The sequence below is a fragment of the Leptonychotes weddellii genome, chromosome 10, assembly GCF_054177405.1.
Source record: "Leptonychotes weddellii isolate Sample4059 chromosome 10, ASM5417740v2, whole genome shotgun sequence".
Lineage (NCBI taxonomy): Eukaryota > Metazoa > Chordata > Mammalia > Carnivora > Phocidae > Leptonychotes > Leptonychotes weddellii.
The window spans coordinates 114617114-114629105 of NC_138378.1; the positions used below are offsets into that span (position 1 = coordinate 114617114).

Sequence of the window (11992 nt, forward strand, 5' to 3'; positions counted from 1 at the left end):
CAGAGCTTAGGTGGGTAACACACCACAACTGTATTCATTTCCTATTTCCACTCTTTTCCCATGTCATCATTTTCCTAACATGGTTACCAGAACAATTTTTTTCTAAATCACTAATCTGATCATGTCATTCCTCTGCTTAAAAAGCCATCAATCATTGGCTTCCTATCAACCACAAAAAAGCAGCACCACATTCTGATCCCATTTGACCTGCCTTTTCTTATCTCCAAACTTCTTACAGAACTGCCCACTGGTCACGAAGCACAGACATCCTGCATGTATCATATGTTAACTTAGGTTTTTTGTTTGTTTTTTGCTTTTTTCCCTTGCCCGAGGCCCTCCTCCTGAATTGTTTTCAAGTCTCATTATTTCTCAATACAAAGAATCCTCAGCATCCATGTCAAGACTCTCTGCATCTAGGAAGCATTTTCGGACAACTCCAGACTTCTCATCCCCCTCTTCTAAACACACAGCATGTGTGTATCCTGTCTCAATCATTATAGGCATTTCCTCACTATTTAATTTATACTTCTATTCATGAGAACATCCCTATCTCACCAATAATTGAGAGTTGAGCCTATGTTTTAACTATATAGTTTGCAAGAGCAATGTGATTAGGAATTTGATGCGTTCTTGATTGTGAGAGCGAGAGGATCCTATCAGAATTCTTCCTCCTTCATCCTTGAGTGTCTGTCTCAAAGCTGTGTAGCCCTCCAAAGAGGGCAGAAGAACTTGTCAGACAGAGAAGGATTTGTCATCATCTGGGAGTGTGCACATAGGCTTACTCTCCACCTTAGAAGCTCCAAATCCTGTATGAGGTGACTCTTCTTGGAGTGGCTGGCCCTAGGACCTGCCATAGAGCCAGAGCTGGTTGCTTTAATTCAAGGAATACTGTGGAAAGAGAAGACCCACATGGGAATACACAACTGATGAAACAGGTATTTCCCATGGGATCTGTGCCTCTATAAGGAACAAGTACCAGCAGGTACTGACTCATAGTCAAAATATACATATGATGGTTTTATAAAAAGTTTTATTGATAATTTTATTGTAATTTGAACATTAAGAATCTGTGATCTGGAGAGTCATTTGTTTGTTTATTATTTCAAAAAGTATTTATTGAGTACTTGGACTGTGCCTAGGATACAGAGAGGGCAATACGATCCCTGCTCTTGAGGAATGTCCCTTAGAGATGGACCAGCTGAAGCTCAGCAAGAGTGAGTGATGGCCACTGGGCAAACACTGGTTGGCCTGGACTCAAGCTCAGATCCTCTGATTCCTATCTTGGCCCTCTTTCCCATCTATGTTGCTCCATGGTCTATGGTCAGGGAGTAACACTGCTCCTCCTGGGTTTTTTAAATCTTGTCTGGATGGCTGGCAAACTTGGGGTAAAGATACAATTTGAGGGAATAGGCCCTATTTTCTATCTGACTTGAAGGAGAGAGCAGAGCAACCTTTCTGAGTCGAGTGGAAACTGTGTGGCTAAAACAGCCTCCCAAAGACAGATCCTGGTCACAGAAACTATCTGGATTATTTTTCCCCTGAAGTTTGCATTTCAAATGCTTCTTTCCACTGGCACTCATGCTCAGTAAGACCTCACAGTTTCCCTGGGATGTATGCCAATTTGATTACCTCTTTTTTCCATGCTTGGAAGCTGCTCTGTCATAATCCTTTAACCTCTGCAAAGCCAGGAAAAATGTGACAGCAAAGGCAATGTTAGTACTGGAGAACATTTTCCCCTTTTAGATGTTGAAGATCTATCACGTATTTACAAAGAGGTACACAAAAGTCTGTCACTTACACTTGGTGTTATCCTGATCAGCTCGGAGTTCTGAATGGTTCCTTCCTTTTCCCACAGAAACTAGAAGGTCCTTAGGAAAATAGCAACACTTCAGACACCCTTCCCCACTTGGCTCTTCCATTCTTAACCCTTGTGTTTTGATCTTTAACATCATTAAGAATCTCTCTGACTTTTAAAATTGGTTTTAATATTCCTCCCTGCCTCTTTTAATTAAGCCTTGATAGGATGATCAATGTGGTTTCAAATTCTTCTCGGTCCTTGAAACCAGCCTTAAAGCATCCTTGGTCCTACTATCTCTAGACTTCCCAGGCCAGGCCCCAAAGCTTCCTGCTTAATTCAGCTCATCAGGTTCTAAGAAGAGAGTGTAGACAGGCCACGGGGTGGGGTGGGGGGTGGGGGAGAGAAGAGAAAGAGAAAGAGAGAAAGGTGACTAATGGATTTCCTATAAAGTTTTATTTTTTTCCCTTTGATAGATGAAGTATTTATTTATTTATTTTTGATAAATGTTGTAGAGGTTGCCTGGGTATTCACAAACAGATTTCCTCTTACCCCTAAACCCATTGCTAGGCAATATTTCCCAGCCTTCCTTACAGTTACATATGACCATGAGTGACTCATTTCTAGTCCATGAAAATGCAGGTGAACTTGACATACACCACATTTAGGTTTGCATTATAAAAGCTTCCTACAAACTGTGCCCCAGTCTCCCTCCTTTGTCTATTGGCACATAGAACTTATTATCCTAGGAGACAGTGGAACAACTAAATAGAGATACCCAAGGTAGGTCTCTGACTTAGCATTGGAAAGCCACCACTGAGTACATTATTGGATTTTATGTGACTGAAAAATGAGCACCTATAATGTTAAGCTACTGAAGTGTGGGGGTTTATTTGTTTCAAAAGCATATGCTACCACCAACTGTTATAGAAATCAATATGTTGGCATTGGCTTAGTGGTTGGTTCTTGGGTGGCAAGTAAAGAGATAAATTAGGCCAAAAGAGAAAGAGCTTTGTTTTGTTGTGACGAAATATTTGGTTGCCTTCAATTTTAGAAGGCAGCCCACTTGATTCCTTACTTCTAAAGAAAGTGGTTGGAAAAAGTCAGAATAATTGTGTATCAAATTGTATTGATTTAACTTAGCACAGTATTACAAAATAAAAAGAGAGGAGTTCAGGCAAGAATAGACTGCTTTCCAAAGAGGTGTCCATGGCAATTGAGATACAAGATCCTACAATGTTGGAAAAGCAAGATGCTGCCAGATCTCAAACAGTAACAGGATGGAAAAAGATTTTTAGTGACTAAAGCCAGGTAAATATTCTTAGTTGACCTAAATAGCTAGTCTAAGGCAGCCTTTCCTGAATGGTATGGTCTTCCCAAGTATTATTTCACATAGCATCAAGATAATCACCATTAAGTTGAGAAAAAGGATAGGAAGAGGTTTAAAAAGAAAGAAAAAAAGATAAATATAATAAAATAAATAAAACAAAAAGAGAGAATTATGTCCAAGAAAGGGCCTTGAAGGTGGCTATAGGGACATGGAACTGCTTAGAAGAAAATTGATCAGAAATCTATAGAGTTTATGAAAGAAAATAATTTTCAAAAAATTCACAGGTGGAGCCTGAAAAGCCCTTGGCTGGCCAAGCTTTAAATAAGCCCTGGGCTTCGAATTTACGCAAGCAGGAAAGAAGATATGAAATACGATCAACCTGCAAGGAGAGCATACTCTCTGGTCCTCACTTCATACAAGGGAACTTTCCCCAGAGAGCCAGCAGCTGTGCTGGGCTTCTGGTTTTAAAAAAGGAATTTCCTGTACTGCCAGGACAGAGAGACCTCTGTTCACCAAGAATCACAATTGCTGAGAATCAAGGTCTCTCCCATCCTTAATTTTTCCAATAAGAGTCTACAATGTTTTTGTACTGCCTCTTCTCCACTATTGTACTTTTTGTATGTGTTGAAAGTGGATAGTAGATACTTTGGCTTTTTTAGAGAACAGGTCTCTAGAATACGAGGAGCTAACTCCGTATCTGGTGGATAGAATGTCTATATTGCCCAAAAGTCCTGGATTTTGAGCTGGATGCAGTGACTGGATGGGACTTTAAGGTATCTTCCCTAGGTAAGGGACTGAACTTGTTCCCTTCATGAGAAGATGAAACTGATAGTGACAATTTCCTCTTCTTTCTTGGCTCTCTAGTTAATCAACCTCATTTCTCAGCCTTCCTTATGGATGTGTAAAGTGATTAGGCAATGTTACTACTTCCAGAACCGAGCCATAAAAACCTAGATACTTCTAAACATAAATTAATCTCTCCATTTCCCATAAGCCTATGGCAGTATGTTTATATCTGTATATACCTGTTTTTTTTTTTTTTCTCTTCACTAAACTGTTAGTGTAATGAATTCTAAAATAGTAGAGATAGAGATGAATACAGAAGGGTGACTATCACAGATTTGGGAGGCCAGAGAAAGCATTAAGGATATTTATGTCTAACAAATGAAGGTAGAGAAGTTAGCTGAGCATCAGGGTCAGGGGCAAGATGCTATCCAAGCAAAAGGAATAGGGAAGGAGACCTAGAGGCACAGAAAAATCCTGTGTTGCAGACAGTGAGAATCCCCCACCAATGTGTCATTAGTCTTTATAATGTCAATGTCAAATGTCAAAAGCTTCTTCAAGCATCTACATCTGTATCTCTTTCCCTGAGGCTGTCTTTTGTTGCCTGCACCTGTTCTGCCCCTGTGCAGAAGGCAGGAAGTGCCAAGGAACTGATACTCCTCCCTCCCCAGGATTTGGTATATGAATACTCTAAATTGCTTGCCTCCGAGACGGGTTAACTACAATGCTCATGTTCTACCCTGGATCCCAAAGTTCCCCAGCCAGATTCAGTTTTATAAACAACAGTGGTGCTGTGCTTAATTAATAACCCAGTCACGACTTCTCTGTCTCCACTATCCACTACCACACTGGTGCATCCTGAGATCAACTCCCAATTACAATACATGCATGTGAAGCCTTGTCTCAGGGTTTGCTTTTGGGGGAAGCAAACTACCACACCATGCCATAGTTGGGGAACTAAGAAAAGACCAAATTGATTGAAACAGGGACTATGTTGACCTTTGAACAAATGGGTGTTAGGGGCACCAACCATTCACCCAATCGAAAATCTACATGTAACTTTTGACTCCCCAGAAACATCACTACTAATAGCCTACTGTTGACAGGAAGCCTTACCTATAATATAAACAGTCGGTTGATACATATTTTATATGTTATATACTGTATTCTTACAATTAAATAAGTTAGAGGGACACCTGGTGGCTCAGTCAGTTAAGCATCTGCCTTCGGCTCAGGTTATGATCCCAGGGTCCCGGGATAGAGTCCTGCGTCCGACTCCCTGAGCCTGCTTCTCCCTCAGCCTTCCACTCCCCCCTGCTTGTGCTCTCTCTCTCTGACAAATAAATAAATTAAAAACTTTTTAAAAAGAGAGTTAGAGAAAAAATGTTATTAAAGAAAATCATAAGGAAGGGAAAATACATTTATAGCACTGTACTGTATGTAGTGAAAGAAACCTGCATATAAGTGGACCTGAACAGTTCAAACTCGTGTTGTTCAAGAGCCGACTGTATAAGGAAGAGAAATTATAAAAATGCATATGGGAAGGCCACATTCCTACTTTATCTGAAGGACATTTAAATACTACTGCATGGCTTGCTAACTAATAGGAATATAGTTAGACATTAGATTTGTATTAGAAAAAGTATCCATCCAGAAGCAAGAGACAAATGGATCAGTGTGGGGACAGATGGAGCAAAGCCAGGAGAAGGGAGAGAAATTTGGAGGTTTTTAAAGTAATCAAGATTAAAATAATAACTTGAACTTTGATGACAGACAAGTGGATGGAGAAATAAGAGGACTTGAGAGAGATTTAGGTTCAGGTAGAATCAAATGAGGCAAATCAAATAGACAGGTCTGATAAAATGTGAAGAGCAAGAAAGAGGATTAAAATCAAGGACATTCCTTGGGAACTGGTTTGAGAAACTGGATGGAAGGTGACAGCTTTTTCTAAAGGAGGAAACCTAAGAGTTAATCAAAATGAACCAAAAGGAGGTAAAAAATGCTCTGTTTGGGGCATGATCAATTTGTGGCACCAGTAAGATAGGTAAATAGATGTATCTAGTAATCAGTAAGATTTATGGATCAGAAATTCAGAAAAATGATCAGAGCTGGAGCTGTAGATTTGAGTATTATTTAAATATGGATGTTAATAGAGGCAGTAAGATGATGATATCCAGTGAGAGCTTGCAGAGCAGTGGTTGGTTCTACCCCAGGGATACTGCTCCCTTGAAGACAATTCTTTTTTTGTTTTGTTTTCTTTTCTTTTTCTGCCTCTCATAACAATGATTAGAAAAGAACTCATGGATTTTATTTAGAGGGCAGAGGTCAACTATGAAAGATATCTCGCTAGACTGGTATTTAGTAATGTAGGTGAAATATCTATGTGTAATTATCTGCGCCTAGGACCTAAATAAATTTTTTCATATAAATACAAAATTTATTTTGTAAATTTTTTATATGCATTGTATTTTCCAGAAGTAAAACTGTGTGTATTAGAGATTATTTTATGCAGTTTTCTTTGCCTATTTACTAAGAGCTATTCACTGTTTTGGAATATAACATAGCAATATAAAATAGCTATCCTGGTTATGACATATATGTTGTATTACAAGGTAATACAATGTATTATATCCATATCTATTTGAAATTTTAGTTTTTGTAAGCACACATATGACGGAGATTTGAAACTTAGAAACATTAAAAGGTGTTTCATATTATCACCCACATAATTTGTGCATAGCAGAATGATAAGAAAATGGGAAATTATGACATTGATTTCTTTTATATCTGAACTTCCGATTGTATTCAACTTGAGTATGATTCAATTTGAATATGTGTTGCACCCATGACTTCTCTACAGTCTTCTGCACTATTGTTTCTTTTTACACTCTGTTCCTTAGGATGCTGTCTATTGAAGGATATTGTCTCCATGTCATTTTGAGCACTGAAAACTGAATTTTGAGATAAGCAATATATTTTCTATGATATTTTATCACATCCTCCCATGCCATCATAAACATAGAGAATTATGTCAGTACTATCAGATTTTCTCATTTTATCTTATTAGACTACCTGTAATTTATATTGGTATGTTACTTCTACTGAGATTAAGGATATTTCCCTTTTTATTCATGCCATTCACAAATTGGTCTGGTTTGTGTTTATCTTAACATTTTTAATCTTGTGTCCAGCCACACATCTGATTTTTCAGTTCCTATACTTCATGGTCATGATGTCTTCTCATCATCTGAATTATATTAAATTCAAACATTTGCATAGTTGCCACACAGAGTCTAATATCTTACTTCACTTTTTCACGTGTATCACTACTTTTTTTCAAAATCTTAACTGGTCAAACTATAGTTGTGTTTCAATGAATACTTATACAAATACAAAGTTCTTTTCTTTTCACCTAGGCATTAAGGAACAAAATTCATTTTCACTGATGTAGATATTTTGTAGAGCTTACTTCGACAGCATGTTTAGTAAAATTGGAATGATGCAAAGTAGATTACTGTGGCTCCTGGGCAAGGATGACACACACATCCGTGATGTAGATATTTTGTAGAAGTTGATTCTGTCGGTAATTTTCAGGAAGCCACACTTACATATTTGAACCTTCACTTTCCTTGGAGTATTGTTACTGTCTGAACAAATGATTAATGCCAACCCTAAAATAGAAATATTTTAGTAGAAATATCGCAGTGGAATCAAATTTTATTGGTCACTGTTCAAAGAGATAATTGTATTCTGCTGGATCAAATTGCATATTCTAAATGCCATTTCCTATAAAAGTTCATTTCTTAGCTCTTTTTGGCGCTCTGTGTCTTTCTACACTGTGATTTCAGAAGGCTCCTCCTAGTGGAAGGGCTATTCCTTTCTTCAGGGTCAGAGAAATAAGATCACATGGAGGGGGACAGCTACATATGAGATGGCACAGATGACAAATTACCACCTAACATTATATTATTTATGCAGGTGTTTTAGGTTTACATCTGTGACCTTCACTTCATAGAATGTATGCATCATGTACACGACATTTTGCAGTGATTTTGAGGAGTCCTGTGACCTCAGGTTATCAAGCCCAATATTTCCTCAAGCTCTGACACTTTATAACTCTATGACTCAAGAGTTATTGTCATGCTCTTCCTCCCACTGATCCTGAGATCAGTGAGACAGAATATTCATATGAACCAATTTGGAAATTTGTCAAAATTCAAACAGACCATTACTGGCAGATCCTAAAATTGCACAAAACTTTTTTTATTTTCTACCTCCCACTCACTCTAAAAAATTCAATTCTTGGGGCGCCTCGGTGGCTCAGACAGTTAAGCGTCTGCCTTCAGCTCAGGTCATGATCCCAGGGTCCTGGGATCGAGCCCCACATGGGGCTCCCTACTCAGGGGGAGTCGGCTTCTCCCTCTCCCTCTGCCCTTCTCCCTGCTTGTGCTCTCTATGTTGCTCTCTCCCTCTCTCTCGCTCTTAAATAAATAAATAAAAACCTTTAAAAAAAAAATTCAATTCTTTCCACTATGCCGTGCTGCTATTCTATCTTCTCCCACAAGCACTGAACCCATGTGTAATGATTAACATGTCTGAGCAAAACCCAGATCTATCATGGTAATAATTTTTTTTCTCATGTATTCTTTTTATTACTTTTTAAAAAAAGATTTTATTTACTTATTTGACAGAGACACAGTGAGAGAGGGAACACAAGCAGGGGGAGTGGGAGAAACAGGCTTCCCGCCGAGCAGGGAGCCTGATGCGGGGCTCCATCCCAGGACCCTGGGATCATGACCTGAGCCAAAGGCAGATGCTTAACGACTGAGCCACCCAGGTGCCCCTCTTTTTATTACTTTTGATTACATGCAAAATATGTGAACACTTCTTGAATTATCTATTGCTAAACAAATCACTCCCCAGTTAGTGGCTTAAAACAATACTTAATTATTTTGTCATCGGTTCTGCTGTCAGGGAGGTGGGCAGGGCTTAGCTGGGGACCTCTGCTCTGGGGCCTCCCACCAAGTTGCAGTCAAGGCCCACAGCCGTTGCCGGGTTCAGCGGGAGCAGGATCGGTTCCCAGCTGACTCCGTGGTTGTTGGCAGGGCTCAGTTCCTCTAGGGCTGCAGGCTTGAGGGCCTCAGGTCCATGCTGGCTGCTGAACCAGAGCTGCCTCACTTCCTGGCCAGGTGGCCCTCTGCACCAGAGTCATCACTTGCTGGGGCCAGGGAAGGAAGTCACAAGCTTGTATAACCTGGCCATGGCGTGTCACCTCATCCCTGGGCCGTACTCTCTTCATTCACAGCAAGTCATTGCATTCAGCCCAGTGTGAGGGGGAGGTGATTACACAAGAGTGTGAACAGCAGGAGCTGGGGATCAATGGGAGCCACATCAGAATCTGCCCACCACAAATATACTCGTATTACATGGATTTTTGTAACTCAAATCTCATAAATTCTCTCAAGAGCTCCTTGATTGATGAATGCATGTGGTTTGGGGGAGGAATGGTTTACTTACTAATTCAAATACATATACTTTGTTGGCAAACCCTGCGCTAGATGATCAGAATATGGGAGTGAATACCTGGTCCTTGCCTCAAGGGGCTCAACTTCTGTCTATGGCAGGAGACAGACACACGAGCAAGGTTGTGAACAGGGCTGTAAGGAGGGTGAGTCGTGAGAGGCAGGACCTTTCCATGCCAATATACCCCCTTTGTATGATTTCTCTAAGTTTGTGGCCTGATGTTAGGTGAGCAATAACATTATTTTACTCTTAAAATTTGTTTTATTCAGTTAACCATCCATGGTCACTCCTTACTCCCTCATAGTGAAATGGGAGCTAATAAAGATGATTATAAAACTATGGTACAAGACTGAACAGTTGACCCAAAGAAAGGAGTGGTCATATCCACGCTGGAGAGCAGTCAGGAAAGGTCTTCATGGGGAGATGGAGTTAGATTTGAGTCCTAAAAGGCAATATCCCAATCGGATGGCTGGGTGTGTATGGTTGGTGGTGCCATTTAGCAAGGCACGGAATACATGAAAAGAAGCAGGTTTAGATGCAGTATGAAGGATGATCTTAAAATCACATTAGTCGGGGTTCAGATGAAGAAAATAAAATCCATGCTCTCTAGTTAAAGAAAAAAAAACAGTGTTTAATATAGGTTCTTGCACAATTCCTAGAAGAGGCTGGCCCTGAGCTGAGGCATCATGGGTCCACTTCCTACATGAGAAAAAGATGTCTTTGAGCCTGCCTCTCTGGAAATGGCATGCATCACTGAATGCAGTGTTTGCTCTAGTCTCCCATCTATAACTATGGTTGTGAGAACGTCTGGAAAATGCAGTCATTCGGTTCTCTAGCCCTGATCAAAGGGCATGGGAATGGCGGAGGCCATCAGTCACATGGTAACGTTGAACATTTTCTTTGAAGTGCCTGTGGGACACCCTTCTGGAGAAGCCCAACAAACTTTGGATAGACAGGGCTGAAGTTCAGGGGCAACCTACACGCAAGAGATCTGGTGGTGGCTGAAACTCCGAAAACATGTATCACCCGAAAAGAATGTGAGAACCAACAAAGGCTCCTAACAACTCTCTGTAGTACTGTATATTCATTTTTAGAAAGAGCCAAGAACATTAGAAACCCTAAGTTGCCAAGAACCAATTAAAGCATCAATTTCAACTTTCGCCTGATATTTGAATTTGTTGGCTTCCTCGCTAAATTAATGAGCAATGACACTGAGCTTAATATCTTTCAAAACTACCCACCCCATTGTCAGACGATGTGTTGTCTTTGACACTATGTTAGATTCACCCAAAATTATTTTCCCAGAAACCTCCACCCATTCACTTTTTTTTTCAATACCGGGAGCCTACCAGAATATGTTTGTGACCCATTTCCTTCAAATATCTATCAAAATTTGTAGGGAATTCATAATATTGTCAGCCTCCTCCTTGGATCGATCGCAAACTATAAGCTACTTTGAATGCTAGCAAACATTTCTGTAAAGAGACAGTGAAAATCCTAGAGGGTTCTGTTTCCTGGTATTCTGTGGGTCCCCAGGGCTTTGAAGAGATTCCTGAAGCTTGATCATCACCACCCTCACCCCAGCTTCATGACCCCCTGCACTGATACTAGATGACATTTGATTCAAAGGGATTGGTTTGCTAAGGTGATTATGTAGCGGAGTAAAGCTACCATTTTTTGTTTGTTTGTTTTATTTAAGTTCAAGTTGGTTAATTTCAGGGAAGCTAACAGTTTTTAATCTGTTACGTAATGTAGGTACTGTGCTAGATCTTTTATTTACTGGTTTTATTTAACACCTACTAGTAAGGTAACTGGTGTTCTCTCTTTATCCTAGACAAGAAAATGAAAGCTCAGAGATGTTGGGTAACATGTCCCTGTATTAATTTCTTCATCCTTTAACAGTCCTCTCTTTACTATACTGCCACTGAGAAGCATGGCAGGGTGCAAAACGAAGATCCTTTTTGGTCTGTCCTATCGCTCAGTGGATTAATTTGATCAGATTTAGGTTCCAATGAGAATTCTTAGGATGCTCTCACTTTGTATTTTGTTTTGCTTTATTTTCCCCTGAAAATAGTTTTCCCTTGTCATCGCATCGATAAATCCCCATCCAGAACATCTCTCTCGGGTAGCATCCTACGTGGTAGATTTTGTTTCTCAGCTTATCTTACTCCCTATTTGGCTCACGTGGCTTTGGGACTTCAGTGTCAGGCAGGAGCCTAGAAGAGAGTGTGATTGTTTTCATCAACTTCTGAGATTAACTGCATCCTTCATGCCTAGAGCGGGGAGAAGCTTGGGATGTATTAAGTGCCATGTGATAAACCTGTTAAGACACTTAGGATATTGTTTAGGAAATTTGAATTGCGAACTCACTGCTATTGGCTGCTTGTTTATTGGCTTAAAGAATATTATTATTTCAATGGACTCTCAACTCTATGGTCAACTCATCTTTGACAAAGCAGGAAAGAATGTCCAATGGAACAAAGACAGTCTCTTCAACAAATGGTGTTGGGAAAATTGGACAGCCACATGCAGAAGAAGGAAACTGGACCATTTCCTTACAC

The 11992-nt window shown here is 39.9% G+C and overlaps 1 long non-coding RNA gene and 1 other non-coding gene across 2 annotated transcripts in view; both read left to right on the forward strand.

The window, feature by feature from the left end:
* LOC145715986 (uncharacterized) overlaps positions 1-11992 on the forward strand; it is a 163975-nt gene that overhangs the window by 52615 nt on the left and 99368 nt on the right. The window lies entirely within an intron of this gene.
* On the forward strand, positions 7370-7474 carry LOC115938476 (U6 spliceosomal RNA). Its single transcript, XR_004073576.1, has one exon. It is a non-coding gene; the product is annotated as a U6 spliceosomal RNA (small nuclear RNA).